This window comes from Natrix helvetica, assembly GCF_964273705.1.
Source record: "Natrix helvetica genome assembly, chromosome: 15".
Taxonomy (NCBI): Eukaryota; Metazoa; Chordata; class Lepidosauria; order Squamata; family Natricidae; genus Natrix; species Natrix helvetica.
This window is the reverse complement of record NC_138565.1, coordinates 8,231,344-8,246,898: the sequence shown is the minus strand read 5'-3', so window position 1 is coordinate 8,246,898 and position 15,555 is coordinate 8,231,344. Positions and strand designations below refer to the sequence as shown.

The following is a 15,555-nucleotide window of genomic DNA, read 5'->3' as shown; positions in this document are numbered from 1 at the left end:
GCAGAGAGAGGGTCGAGGCCGTATGCCAGTTATCAGCTGCCTTCAGAGTCAGACATCAGTAAAGCAGACGAACAGCTGGAGCCTGTTCCCAGTGTGTGCATGCACAGAGCTGCCAGGAGATGGGAACAGCTAAAGAACAGGGGTCGGCTTGGGAGTAAGGCCAGAGGTGGACGGTGAATGGCCCCTCCCAGAGGAAATAAAAGAGGAGCGACAGGGGAGTGGAGTTTGCAGGAGACAATTAGCTCGCTTCATTGGTTCGTGACTCTCCGAGACTCCTGGCTAAGTTCTGCAGAGATTGGCCTGTCAGCTCTCCAAGCCAGAGAAGGTCTGTGACCGTAAATCCTCCCTTGAAAGACTTTGCTGGATGTGAATGAGCAGAATTCACAGTCAATTAATAAAAAAGGTGTTTTTTTTTGTCAGGACGAGGAGTTTGCTTCAGGCTCTTGGGAAGCCTCGTTCAGGACACCCTGGATGTAACCACTATGCCCTTTCTCTTAGTTAAAGTTCTTTTGATTCAATTCGATGGATTCAAGAGTCTTGCTTTCCTGAGGGACCAGCTGAGGCAGGTCCTTTACACAATCACTAAATCTGCCTTACAAAACCTATTGTTATGTGGATGTCATCCTATTTGCTGAATTTGCTGAAGTTTAAATCAAGCCACGTGAGACAAACTTGCCCATTGGCGCCAACTCCAATCTTAGCAAAGGGCTGGCTATCAAAGAACTCTAGTCTGTCCCTTGTTTAGTTTTAGGGACAAACCAAGATTCTTAATTTCCTCAAGCGAAAGCCTCAAAAGCCCAGAAAAGGAGCCCTTTCAGATGCTGCCTTGTAGAAGAACAAACTGAATGGGATATTTCCAATTTTCATGCAGAACTAAGTAACCAACATATTGCTTTCCTGATTTGTAATCCTATTTTAACAAAAAGGAATCCAGCAAGAAACCCACTTGAATGACCTAGTGATCAAGTCTTTGGAATCCTGGCTATATTGTTGTTAGTTGCAAAGCCATGTCTGACCCATGGCGACCCCATGGACAACGTTCCCCCAGGCCTTCCCTTCCTCTACCATCCTCTGGAGTCCATTTAAGCTCAGTGACTCCATCCAGCCCCCTCCTTCTCTGTCGTCCCCTTCTTCTTCTTTTGTCCTCAATCTTTCCCGGCATTAGGCTCTTCTCCAGTGACTATAAACCTGTAGATGGATATATATGATCTTTTCCGTAATTACTCTTACAAAACATTCCTTCCTTGCTGTAAAACCTTCCTGGCTCTCCGAAACAGATTCTCTTAAAAAGGCAACTTGCTCGAACAGAGAATAATAAATCCATCTGGCCTGCAGTCCATAAAACTCCCAATATTTTATTTTCTCTAAGAGTCTGGAAATTCTCATTGGGTCTTAGATGTGTTTTGGAGGCCACTGGTGTGCGTCTTGCGTGTCGTTTCTAATATTTCCTCACTCCCCTGCTTAAAAATTACGTTGGTGCAGTATTTTTTTTTTAATGTTTGCTAAAAAGTCTAAAAACAGCATTTTCTCGATGCTTTTCAAGCACACCTCCTTTGCAAATTTTTGAAGCATGCTTTCTGGCAATCTTGGAACATGTGTCTTGTGGTCTTTGCTAGAATGAGAAATCAAGATTATTATTTTTTTTAATCCCTTCAACAGGAATAGATACTGAGGAGGACAGTATCCTCCTTCTGACAGGCACTTGCTGGCCCAAATCTTTGTCCAAGTTTCCAAAACAAGAAATCCCCTATCGCCATGCAAATTGAGGAAAGGCAATCATGCAAAATTTCAGGATTTAGTCACCCCATACCTGGATGCACTGTCTCGTTTCTCATCTTTTCTCATCTTTCTATCTTTCCTAGTATCTTCTCCTATTGGTGTCTTATGATTTATCAATTGTTGTTTCTAACTTGTAATTAATTATTGTAACTATGATTTATGGCCAATGACCAATTACTTGCTGTTTATATGTACACTGTGGGCTTATGCAGCAGAGAAAAATTCCTTTTGTGTCCAATCACGCTTGGCCAATAAAGAATATATTCTGTTCTGTTCTATATTCTCTTCTCTTCTAAATTCTTGTCTTGTCTTCTATTCTATTCACCTGGCCTTCTCCCTATATTCTCTTCTAAATTCTTTTTTCTTTTCTCTTCTCTTCTCATCCCCTCTCCCTATATTCTCTTCTAAATTCTCTTCTCTCCTTCTCTCTCTCCCTACACCTATATTCTCTTCTCTTCTAAATCTCTTCTCCTCTAAATCCTCTTCTCTTTCCTTCTTCCTCTCCTTCTCCTTCTCTGTTCTCTTCTCCCTCTCCCTATATTCTCTTCTAAATTCTTTTCTCTTCTCTCCCTACCCCTATATTTTCTTCTCTCTAAATCTCTTCTCTAAATCCTCTTCTCTTTCCTTTTCCTCTCCTTCTCCTTCTCTGTTCTCTTCTCCCTCTCCCTATATTCTCTTCTAAATTCTTTTCTCTTCTCTCCCTACCCCTATATTTTCTTCTCTCTAAATCTCTTCTCTAAATCCTCTTCTCTTTCCTTCTTCCTCTTCTTCTCCTTCTCTGTTCTCTTCTCTTCTCCCTCTCCCTATATTCTCTTCTAAATTCTTTTATTTTCTCTTCTCTCCCTACCCCTATATTCTCTTCTCTTCTAAATCTCTTCTCCTCTAAATCTTTTTTTCTCTTCTCTTTCCTTCTTCCTCTCCTTCTCCCTCTCCCTATTTTCCTATCTTCTCTTCTCTCCTCTCCTCATCCTCATTCCTACCACCCCCAAAGAGTGGCACCCCATAATTGAGGTGCATCAAAAAACATCTTAACGAGAGTCACGCAAGGCACCTAGCCCATGTTAACATAATTGCTAACTACCTTCAAGTCATCCTCATCTTATGACCCTCCTTTACTGACCATATGAAGTCAGGATTGTGCTGAGAAATGTGATTTAAAAGCTGTCCTTCTACTTACTGTGACAGTATCCCCAGTCTTGTGATCGAAATTCATCACTTGGCAAAAAATGATCGACAGTTTCTTCCATTTCTGAGTGGCAGAGGGAAATCGTTGTGGCAAAAGTCAACACCCAAGTCAATTCCCCTTCCACCAGAGAAGCTGTCTTTGACATTTTGGGCTGGCCTTCCTCACAGGGTTGGTGTTGCAGAGAAAAACCAGAAGGAGTCCAATTTTGGACCTTTGCTTCTGGATGAAAAGTGGGATCCAATCAAACCAATAAATCGTGGGGGCTCCATCACTGGAGGTTTTTAAGAAGAGACTGGATAGTCACTTGTCTGAGATGGTATAGCTTCCAGTCCAGGGGGCTGGACTAGAAGACCTCGAAGATCCCTTCCAGATTCTGTTATGTTCTTGTTCCTGTTCTATTCTATTCCAATCACTGTTCTGTGTTGTGTTCTCTTCTCTCTTCTCTTCTCCCCTCTCCCATTCTATTCCTGTAATCTATTTTATTCTGTAACCTGTTTTATTCTATTCTATTCTCTATTCTATTCTATTCTATTCCCTGTTCTGTGTTCTCTTCTCTTCTCTTCTCTTCTCTTCTTTTCCCTTCTCCCCTCTCCCATTCTATTCCTGTAATCTATTTGATTCTGTAACCTGTCCTGTGTTATTCTATTCTATTCTATTCTATTCTATTCTATTCTATTCTATTCTATTCTATTCTTCTACTTCTACTTCTATTCTACTTCTACTCTATATAAAATAAGCCTAGCATAAAGACAAAACCCCAAACTTTCCCCAAAGTTCTCCACCCCAGGAAAGTATCAAATTATCTGGCCTCAGCTATCCGCAAGAGAGTCCATTAAGTTAAAACGGGTACTTTCTCGTTTGCAGGGCTGTGTGAATGCACTGGCAAGCCAAGCCATTACGTTAAGATGGTTTTATCTCTTACGGGGGAATCACAAAATAGCAAAGCTAGGTTTACCTAAACAGCTGTTGGCGGCATCTACAGGTTCTTCGCACGACTGCTGTTCACCTTGATTGAGGAAGGTTTTTCGGTCGCTGAGTGTGTTGAAACTTGCAAGCCATTGGGCTGCATGTGTTATGCAAGGCCAGGGAATTGGGTTAATTAAGAAAGGAGGCTATTGGGTGCTCTGGGAACATAACCTAGTTTGCTTTAGGATATTAGACCACACTGTGAACCTGCGGTATGTCCCGGGTCTCCTCCGGGGGTGACCGCATCAAGGCGGACCCACTCAAGGGGAAGTGAAGACAAACACACAGTTTTTCCTTGGGGCGAGTGGGCCCAGAAAGAATTCTGGACCCCCCTTTTATTAGCAGCGTATGCGGAAACAAAAGCATTCTGAATTATCATTGGTTACATACAATACATTTGCCTGTCGCTCAAGCGGTGCTTTTTGGTGTTAGTATCTTATCAGCTTGGACTGTGTGTTCCCTAGGCTGCTTTAGCCTGGAAAGTCTCCGTTGTGCATTGTTCTATTTTGCAGACACAGCTTTCTAGATGGGGCCCTCCCAGTGGGCATCCAGCTCAACCCGCATTCAATACTCAATTTATTTCAGTCCCAAATTCCGTATATGTGTTCCAATCAGGAAAACTGATCTGCACACATACCATGGCGACCTCATTCCCACATGAACCAGCCTGGGTTTTCCTTCCTACCCGTGCAGCATTTTTGCCCTGATCCCCAACTCTTCAATTGTAAACTTTGCAAGCGTTGGGATGGATGCATACTTTGATTTAGTGCTCTCTCTCTCTCTCTCTCTCTCTCTCTCTCTCTCTCTCTCTCTCTCTCTCTCTCTCTCATTCTCTCCTTTTCTCTTTCTCTCTCTCTCATTCTCTCTCTCTCATTCTCTCATTTTCTCTCACTCTCCCTTTCTCTCTCTCTCTCATTCTCTTTCTTATTATTTCTCGCTTTCTCTCTCTCGTTCTCTCATTCTCTCCCTCTCATTCTCTCCCTTTCTCTTTCTCTCTCTCATTCTCTCTCACCCTTTTCCCTGTAATTGCCTTGCTTAGCGAGGGAAATCCCAATTGTGGTCACAAGTCAAGGATCACGCGGTAAATGTTACGGGCTTGCACAATTTGCAGAGCAATGGACCAAAGTCTATTGGGATGCGGTGGCTCAGTGGCTCAGTCCATCAGAGAGGTCGGCACTTCGGCGGTTCGAATCCCTAGCGCCGCGTAACAGAGTGAGCTCCCGTGACTTGTCCCAGCTTCTGCCAACCTAGCAGTTTGAAAGCATGTCAAAAATGCAAGTAGAAAAATAGGAACCACCTTTGGTGGGAAGGGAAACAACGTTCCGCGCGCCTTCAGCATTGAGTCATGCCGGCCACATGACCACGGAGACGTCTTCGGACAGCGCTGGCTCTTCAGCTTTGAAATGGAGATGAGCACCGCCCCCTAGAGTTGGGAAGGACTAGCACGTATGTGCGAGGGGAATCTTTACCTTTAATCCAAAGTCACGTTTTTTTTCCTCCAAACTCAAATTTCACAAGCCAGGTTTTGCAACGTGACCCTTAACCAGGGGTTGGGAGTTGGGAAAGCTACGTGCCACCTGAATTCCCTTGTCCATAACCTGCCCTGGAGATTTCTCCCCAGCCTTGTAATTTTCTTTTAAATTTAGATTTCTTCTTTCCCCTTCTCGACCCAATGGGCCGGCGTAGGATTATAAGCGTGGGAGGACTAAATTTAGAGACTTGGTCTCGTTCCACTTGAGTCTTCCTGCTGATATAATAGTCTCCTGGGTCATTTAAAAAACATTTAATTCCTGCCCCTTAAAGTCGTTGACAAGGTGATTCTTTATCAAAGAAAAAATGGATTTGACAATCTCTCCTCCCTGGGGGGGGGGGGGAGCGAAATGCAGGCTTTTAAAAAAACATTTACAGAATTGGAAGGGATCTTGTAGGTCATCTAGTCCAACCCCCTGCCCAAGCAGGTGATCCTTCCCCATTTCTGACAGATGGCAGTCCAGTCTCTTCTTGAAAAGCCTCCAGGGATTAAAGGCAGCTTCTGTTCCACGGGTTGATTGTTCCCACTGTCGGAAAATGTCTCCTTATTTCCAGGTTGAATTTCTCTCCTTGATCACTTTCCATCCATTATTCCTTCTCTGGCTTTCGAGTGTTTTGGAGAATAGCTTGAGCCCCTTCCTCTCTGTAGCAGCCCCTCAAATATTGGAAGACTTCTCTCCTGTCTCCCCTGGCCCTTCTCTTCCCTAGACTAGCCAGGCCCAGTTCCTGCAACCGTTCATCGTATGTTTGAGCCTCCGGTCCCCTCATCTTCTTGGTTGCTCTTCTCTGCACTTTTTCTAGAGTCTCCACCTTTTATAGTGTGGTGATCAAAACTGGATGCAGTACTCTAGGTGTGGCCTTACTAAGGCTTTATAGAGTGGTATTTGTACCTCCCTTGATCTTGATTGTGTCCCTCTGCTCATGCAATTTAGGATTGCATTGGCTTTTTTGGCAGCTGCTGCACACAGCTGGCTCATATTTAACTGGTTGTCCACTAAGACTCCAAGATCCCTCTCACAGTCACTGCTATTAAATCTTCTTCATTTGCACCTGTGAGATCGGCTATCAAATCAACCAGGTGTTGCGTTTGGCTGCCCAGGTGTGTTTCTGTTTTGCTACATCCTCAGTGGCAACACTGGAGGGGGAAAAATCTGCCAATAAAATTCTAAAATAATTATCTTAATAATAATCATGTTATTATTATAAATGCATAATCTGGTTTGGAATCTCTTGAAACTCAGCCAAGAAAAAAAGAAGGATTTTGTTGTTGTTGGTTGCAAGGTTGTGTCTGACCCGTCACGAACCCATGGACAACATTCCTCCTGGCCTTCCTGTTCTCTACCATCCTCTGGAGTCCATTTAGGCTCACGCGGGCTGCTTCAGTGACTCCATCCAGCCCCCTCATTCTCTATCATCCCCTTCTTCTTTTGCCCTTCATCCTTCTCCGCATGAGGCTCTTCTCTAGGGAGTCCTTCCTTCTCCTTAGGTGGCCAAAGCATTTGAGTTTCCTCTTCAGGATCTGGCCTTCTAAAGAGCAGTCAGGGTTGATCTCCTCTAGGACTGACCGGTTGGATGGCCTTGCAGTCCAAGGGACTCAATGCAGGAGTCTTCTCCAGCACCAGAGTCCAAAGGCCTCCATTCTTTGGCGCTCAGCCTTCCTTATGGTCCAACCTTCACAGCCATCCATTGCAACTGGGAAAACCGTAGCCTTGACTAGACACACTTGTGTTAGCAGGGTGATGTCTCTGCTTTTTAGGATGCTGTCTAGATTGGCCATCGCTTTTCTCCCCAGGGGCAAATGTCCTTTGGATCCTGTCTTGCCAAGGAGCATTTCTACTCCCTCTTCCCTCCCGGCCTCCTCTCAATTTGTCACTATTTTTAATTCTTCTTCCCCAGGTAATCAGGTCTAATTTTAAAAATTACCTCTCTGCCTTGGCCTCTTAAGCACCGAAACCTCCGTCTCCCTCCACAGAAGGATTTGACGATGTTTCTGAGTGATTTAGCCTTGCCTTGTTTCATTAGGAAAGTGATTCAAGAACATCTACCCAAGATGACCATGGGTACCTAACTGCACATAACTGGAAAACCTGTGTGCAGTTATGTGCAAATAAATACCGTAGCAAGCCCAGTTTCTAGGACTATCCATTGAGATGAACACCGCCCCCTAGAGTTGGGAACGACTAGCACAGATGTGCGAGGGGAACCTTTCCCTTGACTAAGATCACACCTAGAGTCCTGCATCCATTTTTGGTCCCCACACTATAAAAAGAGGTTGAGACTCCAGAAAGAGTGCAGAGAAGAACAACGAGGATGATTAGGGGACTGGAGGCTAAAACATACGATGAACGGTTGCAGGAACTGGGCATGGCTAGTCTAGGGAACAGAAGGACCAGGGGAGACAGGATAGCCAGTGCTCCAATATTTGAGGGGCTGCCCCAAGGAAGAGGTGGTGTCAAGCTATCATCCAAAGCACCTGAAGGCAGGACAAGAAGCAAACGATGGAAACTAATCAAGGAGAGAAGCAACTTGGAATTAAGGAGAAGGTTCCTGATAGTGAGGACAATTAACCAGTGGAACAGCTTGCCACCAGAAGTTGTGGGTGGTCCATCAGTGGAGGTTGTCAAGAAGAAATTGGACAGCAACTTGCCTGGAGTAGAATCTCCTGCTTGGACAGCGGGTTGGACTAGAAGACCTCCAAGGTCCCTCTTATTCGGTCAGTCTTTACTTCCTTCACCAGAAACCTTTCAACTCCCTAGTCCAGGAGTGTCCAAACTTGGGAACTTTTAAGACTTGTGGACTTCAACTCCTATGCTGGCTGGGGAATTCTGGGAGTTGAAGTCCACAAGCTGGCTGGGGAATTCTGGGAGTTGAAGTCCACAAGCTGGCTGGGGAATTCTGGGAGTTGAAGTCCACAAGTCTTAAAAGTTCCCAAGTTTGGACACCCCTTCCCTAGTCCATTACCCACTGTCAGGAAATTTATCTTTAATTCTAGATTGGATCTGGAGTGATTGCCCCCTTCCCCCAATTACTTCTTCTCCAGAGTAGACTACAATATAACAGAGTTGGAAGGGACCTTTGGAGGTCTTCTAGTCCAACCCCCTGCTCCGGCAGGAAACCCTGCACCATTTCAGACCAATGGCTGTCCAGTCCCTTCTTGACAACCTCCAGTGATGGAAGCAGCCAGCACTTCTGGTGGCAAGCCGTTCCGCTGGTTCATTATGTCCTCCTTCAACCCGGGATCTTCCTAAAGAAGCCGAAGTGGTCGTCCTCCGCCCTCACCCCCACCCAAAAAAGGGGGCAGGGTTTGGAGGCTCTTGGCTCCCCCATTCGGAGCAGCCCCTTCTCCCGCTCCGCATCGCGCCGGGCAGCTCCGCTCCGGCTCGGAGGACTCGTGGCTTGGCAGGGCGGGGCGGGGCGCCTCCCCCGGCTGCTCCCGGGTGCTGCGAGCGGAGGAAGAGCGCGCAGGAGGAGGAGGATGAGCCGAGCCGCCGGGGCTTCTTCGGCAGCCGCCAGCTGGAAGGAGCCGGGGCCGGCAAGCGGGGCTCCTGCACGGGGCTCTTCTGACGGGGGCGCCCGCGGGGGGAACGTCGCCTGGACGGGCAAGTTGGAGAAAAGTTTCTCTCTCTGTGTGTGTGTGTGTGTGTCTTTTTGTTTGTGTGTGTGTGTTCCTGTGTTCGTATGTGTCTGCGTGTGTGTGTTTGTGTGTGTGTCTTGTTTGTGTGTGTCTCTCTGTGTGTGTGTATATTAGTGTGTGTGTTTGTGTGTGTATGTGTTAGTTTGTCTGTGTCTTTTTGTTTGTGTGTCTCTGTGTGTATTAGTGTGTGTGTCTTTTTGTGCGTCTGTGTGTGTGTTTGTGTGTCTGTGTGTGTGTGTGTATTAGTGTATGTGTTTGTGTGTTTTTGTTTGTGTGTCTTTGTGTGTGTGTGTATTAGTGTGTGTGTTTGTGTGTGTATGTGTTAGTTTGTGTGTGTGTCTTTTTGTTTGTGTCTGTGTGTGTGTATATTAGTGTGTGTGTTTGTGTATGTGTTAGTTTGTGTGTGTGTCTTTTTGTTTGTGTGTCTCTGTATTAGTGTGTGTCTTTTTGTGTGTGTCTGTGTGTGTGTATTAGTGTGTGTGTTTGTGTGTTAGTTTGTGTGTGTGTCTTTTTGTTTGTGTGTCTCTCTGTATTAGTGTGTGTCTTTGTGTGTGTGTCTTTTTGTATGTGTGTGTGTGTTCCTGTGTGTGTATGTGTCTGTGTGTGTATGTGTTTATGTGTTAGTGTGTGTCTCTGTGTGTGTTTGTATGTGTTTCTGTTTGTAGGTGTGTTCCTGTGTTTGTGTGTGTGTGTGTCTGTTTGTATGTGTATTTGTGTGTGTGTGTTTGTGCTAGCCCTGCTTTCTTCAACCGGCATCTGTGGAAAGCAGCCCCCTCCTCAAAGCCAAGCATGGAAGCCGAGTGGGGGTCCGGTGGGGGGGGGAGCCTCCCCTTCCCCCCCCCCCACCTGGAGCTCAAAAACCCACCCTGGGAATTTTCCCGCGGGCGCCTTCAAGGCTGCTTCCCAGCCGATCCCCTAGAAGGTTGGTGGGATCCGCCTGCCTCCCCCTCCCAGCCGCGCAGTCATGGGGATGCGGGGGGGGGGCTCCTTTTGCAGAAGGGCCGGCGCTCGATCTGCCCCCCTAGAGCGCTGCGTCTCAATCTTAGCAACTTCACTTATGTTGGTTTATTTATTCAATGTATTTGCCAGCCGTCTCCCCATCAGTTTCTTTCTGGGTGCTGGGCTGTCACTTTTAAAGCCCCACTTGGCAGAGCCAGGGTGGGCTCTCTTCGGAGCCCCCCTCCCCGCAGTATCCACCCCGCCAGGTCAAACAGGGTGGGCATGGGCTTCTTTAGCCCCTTCCCCTAAATATGGACAGCAGATGGAAGATAGGAAGGGTCTCTTTTCGGGGGGGGGTAGCAGGTCTCTCCTATAAAGCTTGGAAAATCCAGCTCCCCCCCCCAGCATCGCCACCAAGGATGACTGGATTATTAGAAGCTCGACTTGGCACCTGGTTTTTGCGACTTTGGACGTTTTAATGTGTTTGGTTTTGTAGTTTTATTGTGGTTTGAGATGTTGTTGGAAGCCTGCCACGATTAGTTAAACGATGAGCAGCTATGTGTGTGTGTGTATGAGAGGCGGGGGACGGGAGGGAAGTGGGGGGGGAAGGAAAGGAGAAAGGAAAGGAGGAAGGAGATGAAAGGAGGAAAGAAAGGAAAGGAGAGGAGGAAAGGAAAGGAAGGGGGAAGGAAAAGAGGAAAGGGAAAATGAAAGGAAAGGAGAAAGGAAAGGAAAGGAGGAAAGGAAAGGAAAGGAGGAAAGGAAAGGAGGGGGGAAGGAAAGGAAAGGAGGAAAGGAAGGAAAGGAAGAAGGAAAGGAAAGGAGGAAGGAAAGGAGAGGAGGGAAGGAAAGGAAGAAGGAAAGGAGAAAGGAGAGGAGGAAAGGAAAAGAAGGGGAAGGAAAAGAGGAAAGGGAAAAGGAAAGGAAAGGAGGAAGGAAAGGAAGAAGGAAAGGAGGAAGCAAAGGAAAGGAGGAAAGGAAAGGAGGAAGAAAAGAAAAGGAGGAAAGGAGGGGGGAAGGAAAAGAGGTAAGGGAAAAGGAAAGGAGGAAAGAAAGGAAAGGAAGAAGGAAAAGAAAGGAGAAAGGAAAGGAAGAAGGAAAGGAAAGGAGAAAGGAGAGGAGGAAAGGAAAAGAGGGGGAAGGAAAAGAGGAAAGGGAAAAGGAAAGGAGGAAAGGGAAGGAGAGTGGAAAGGACTGGATACCCAGTATTCCGGGAGCATACTGGCTGGAGAAAATTCTGCTAATTGTCCACATAACTTAAACTTTTCTCACACCGAGAAATATCGCAGTAGTGGAAAGACAACAAACTTCCGTGCTGTGTGGGGTGAGGCTGATTCGATGCAGCGGCCGTTTCCCCTGGCATCGGAAAATGGGACTTTCACCTGGCTGTACTTTGCGCAAGGCGCCGTGCCGACACTGAGCAAAAGGGTGAACTCTGGGTGAACGTAGGGATTGCCAGGAGCCAACGGTCCCGTGGCCAGTTGCTCTGCCGTTGGTATCGGCAGACACCTGCTCCTAACCACCCCTGTGAGGAAAACGCATCGGTTGTGTTGAGCTGTGACTCCAGTGGGTTGGTCAGAAAAGGTGAGGCCACCTGGGTTTTTGCTGGGGCAGATTAACACAGCTCCCGCCCTCTACAAGGAGCGCGAAGTGGTTGTGGGCTAGAGTGGACGAATCCCCAGAGATAAAACAAGGACTAATAATTCTGCACCGCTGCTAAGAGAAAACACAAAGCTCTTCGGGAAGTCACCAGGAGTTGAGGAACATGGCGGTGTGCCCAGGTGCCCGTTTTCCTCTGACTCTTCTTTCTTACTGATCGCACCTTTGTCAGGCTTATCCCTGAAGCGAGGGAATGAACCTGAATCTTGCAAGCCTCAGCAATTGTAAGGGGGCGTGGCGGACTTCCACTCCCAGAATTCCCCAGCCTGCATTCTGGGTGGGAGTCGAAATGCCCCCCCCCCCATTCTTAAAGCAGCAAAACGCGCCTTGGACGAATGTGGAGCTCCGTCTAGAATGAAATTCTGGACGTCCTCATCGGATGGATCTCGTTTTGCTTGATTCTGTGATGCTTGTCAATTCCCGAGACGAGCAACGGGGCCAAAATTCCCCAGGACGTTTCTGCGGCCGGAGGGGGGCTTGAACCCAGCTCTCCCCAGCTTCCCCGCTGGACCACTCTATAGACCAGGGATGGCTAACCTTTTCGTCGTGCTGAAAGCCATAATGCAATGCGTGCGTAACACCCCATGATCCCCCTGCCCGAACACATGCGTGTGTGACCACCTGTGCTCCCCCTGCCTCCCCGCGCATATGCGCGTTGCAAAGTTTCCTAACAATGCCCGATTCATAATGAGCGACTCAATATCATGCGTCCCACCCACTCCCACGCAGCCATTTCTTTGCTTTCTTTATCTGCTTCTGAACTTTGTTCCTGTCCGCCCTTCAGTCTGTGTCATAAATCACATTACCCAATAGTTACATCCATCTCAACCCAGCTACTGTAATCTGAGATCTGCTCTGCGTGGAATGTCAACACAGGGAGTTGACACATGTGACACCCCCATGCCCCACACCCCCACGCCCCATTTTGGGCCCAGGAAGTCTCCCTGCAGCCTCCTGGGACCAAAAACTGGCGGCAGGGAAGGATGTGCCACCCTCCGGACATATCCGTGTGACTACCCCCTGCCCCCTGCGCACGCATGCGTCTCTCCTGCATGCGTCCCACCCACTCCCACACAGCCATTTCTTTGCTTTCTTTATCTGCTTCTGAACTTGGTTCCTGTCCGCCCTTCAGTCTGTGTCATAAATCACATTACCCAATAGTTACATCCATCTCAACCCAGCTACTGTAATCTGAGATCCGCTCTGCGTGGAATGTCAACACAAGGAGTTGACACGCGTGACACCCCCACGCCCCACACCCCCACGCCCCATTTTGGGCCCAGGAAGTCTCCCTGCAGCCTCCTGGGACCAAAAACTGGCGGTAGGGAAGGATGTGCCGCCCTCCAGACATATCCGTGTGACTACCACCTGCCCCCTGCGCACACATGCGTCTCTCCTGCATGTGTCCCCCCCCACCCCCCACGCATGTGCAGCAAAAACCAGGAAATCAGTTGGCTGGTGGGAGGCACATGGGCATGCATGGTGGAGCTGAGCTGTAATAAGAGAGCGACCTGTGGCATCTGTGCCATAGATTATATAGTCAGACTGCTATAAACTTATAGGCTAGGCATGGGTCAGATGTACCTCAAGAACCAATGCTGTTTTTCCGGAGGGTTTTTTTTTTGCTGGCAGGAAAATTCTGGGGTTGAAGTCCACATGTCTTAAAATTGTCGAGAAACACCAGTTGACAATTCGACAGCTCGCCGTCAGACGTTGTCAGTGCTTCATCACGGGAACAAAAGCCAGGAGAGAAGCCACTTGTCTGAAATGATATGGGGTGGTGGTGGTGGGAGTGTCTCCTGCTTGAGCAGGGGGTTGGACTAGAAGACCTCCAAGGTCCCTTCCAGCTCTATTCTCGATTCTGGCTTACGAATCTCTTGTTTACAGCACGGAATACTTGTTGTGAATCGGAGAAAAGACTTGTAATATTGCTAGTTTGGGCACACGGTTTAGAAAATAACCCCGCCGGGGCAAAGAAGCCGATGTCCTCCTTTTTGGCTCTACAACGCAGCCAATAATTTTAGACTCTTGTTTCTAAATACGACTTTTGGGAAGATGGACACCTTTTCCCCTCCCTTCGCCCAGCCTTCCCATCTCTTGGGGGGTATTTTTGTTTTCTTGTCTTCCAGCAACACCCTAAGCTAACTTTCCATTATTGCGGAGGCAACAAGCTAAAGAGGATTTTTTGTGGGGGCTTTTTTTTTTTTTTTGCAGTGGGGTAAAGAGACAGTTTACTGTCAGAAACATTATTTATAACCAGCAGGTGACATCGCTGTGAAACTGTCTATTGAAGGGAAAATGGTTTAACTCCCTCCAGTGCGGAGTTTTAACAGAAGCAGCTGAAAAAAAACACGGACAGACGCTGGAAATATTTCACAGCTCTGAAATCACACATTGTCTGTTGTTCTTTCCACCCCCCCAACCCACCCCCCCGGAAGGATTTTGAGAGTCCGCTTACTCTTGGACGTTGTAAAGGAAAAAGAAGTTGTAACTGCTGGATTTCCTATTTTTAAAGCCGACTATGTTGGCTGAGCTGCCTCCTGCTTGAGCAGGGGGTTGGACTAGAAGGCCTCCAGAGGTCCCTTCCAACTCTGATTTCTGCTCCAGTAGCTCGAGATTTGTAGCTGCATTGGGAAGAGAACAGCCTCCCTTTGATTCTACCTATTTCAATATCTTCCACCACAGTGAGTTGGGGGGGAAAAAATCAAGCTCAATTCGACCTCACCATTCGGGATCCGGTCTGGATTGATTGATTGATTTTTGACCATATCTTGCAGGCCCACCTTCCTTCTGCAAATGTGTGGCAGGGCAACTATTCAGTCGGCCAGGCATCCTGAATCCTGGCAGGGGATGGATGGAGCAGCAGTGAGTTGCCAGCGGGGGTAGGGGACTTAAATACAAGCTTTGGGCACCATAGATAAGAAAATGAGACGAGACGAGATAAGATGAAAGATAAGCTATAACACAAGAGAAAAGATGACAAAAGATGGTAAAAGATGATAAAAGATAAGATAAAAGATAACTTTATTGTCATTCTTTTTATTGCGAGCACACATTAAAAATGAAATTCTGTTGCCTCATCTCAAGAGAAAGTGTGTATCTCCCCCAAACACACCCATAACACACATATACACATGATGAATCAGTGGTCAACAACTGGTGATCCGTGAGAAAATGTTGGGGATCCGCGAAAAAATTATTTTCATTTTTTTATATTGCACTAAATGCTATTTATCTTTTTTAAAAATTCATATTAGTGGTTCGCGGGATTTAAAATTAGGAATTTGGTGGTCTCCGAGGTCAGAAAGGTTGGTGACCCCTGTGCTATATACATACATATTTACCTGCGTGTGTGTGTGTGTGTGTGTGTGAGGTCGGCGGTTCGAATCCCTAGCGCGACGTAACGGAGTGAGCTCCCGTGACTTCTCCCAGCTTCTGCCAACCTAGCAGTTCGAAAGCACATAAAAATGCAAGTAGAAAAATAGGGACCACCTTTGGTGGGAAGGGAAACAGCGCTCCGTGTGCCTTCGGCGGTGAGTCATGCCGGCCACATGACCATGGAGACGTCTTCGGACAGCTCTGAAACGGAGATGAGCCCCCTAGAGTCGGGAACGACTAGCACATGTTTGAGGGAAAGCTTTACCTTTAAGATTTCTTCCCGAGCTGGCGGAAGGGAAAAATGAAACCCAGTGGTAGTTTTACCTAACCATTCGGTGTGTTGATGTTTGTTTTGTTTTGTTTTCATTGGATTTATATGCCGCCCTTCTCCCAAAGGACTCAAGGCGGCGTACAACATTAAAAAAAGCACACATCCCGAAAGTGAAAAAGAAATTAAATATGTTCAGGGATGTCCAACCATCTC

General features: G+C 47.1%; 1 protein-coding gene across 1 annotated transcript in view; it reads left to right on the top strand.

The window, feature by feature from the left end:
• The window catches only part of GPSM1 (G protein signaling modulator 1), an 86,485-nt gene that overhangs the window by 61,599 nt on the left and 9,331 nt on the right, over positions 1-15,555 (top strand). The gene's annotated exons all lie outside the window — the stretch shown is intronic.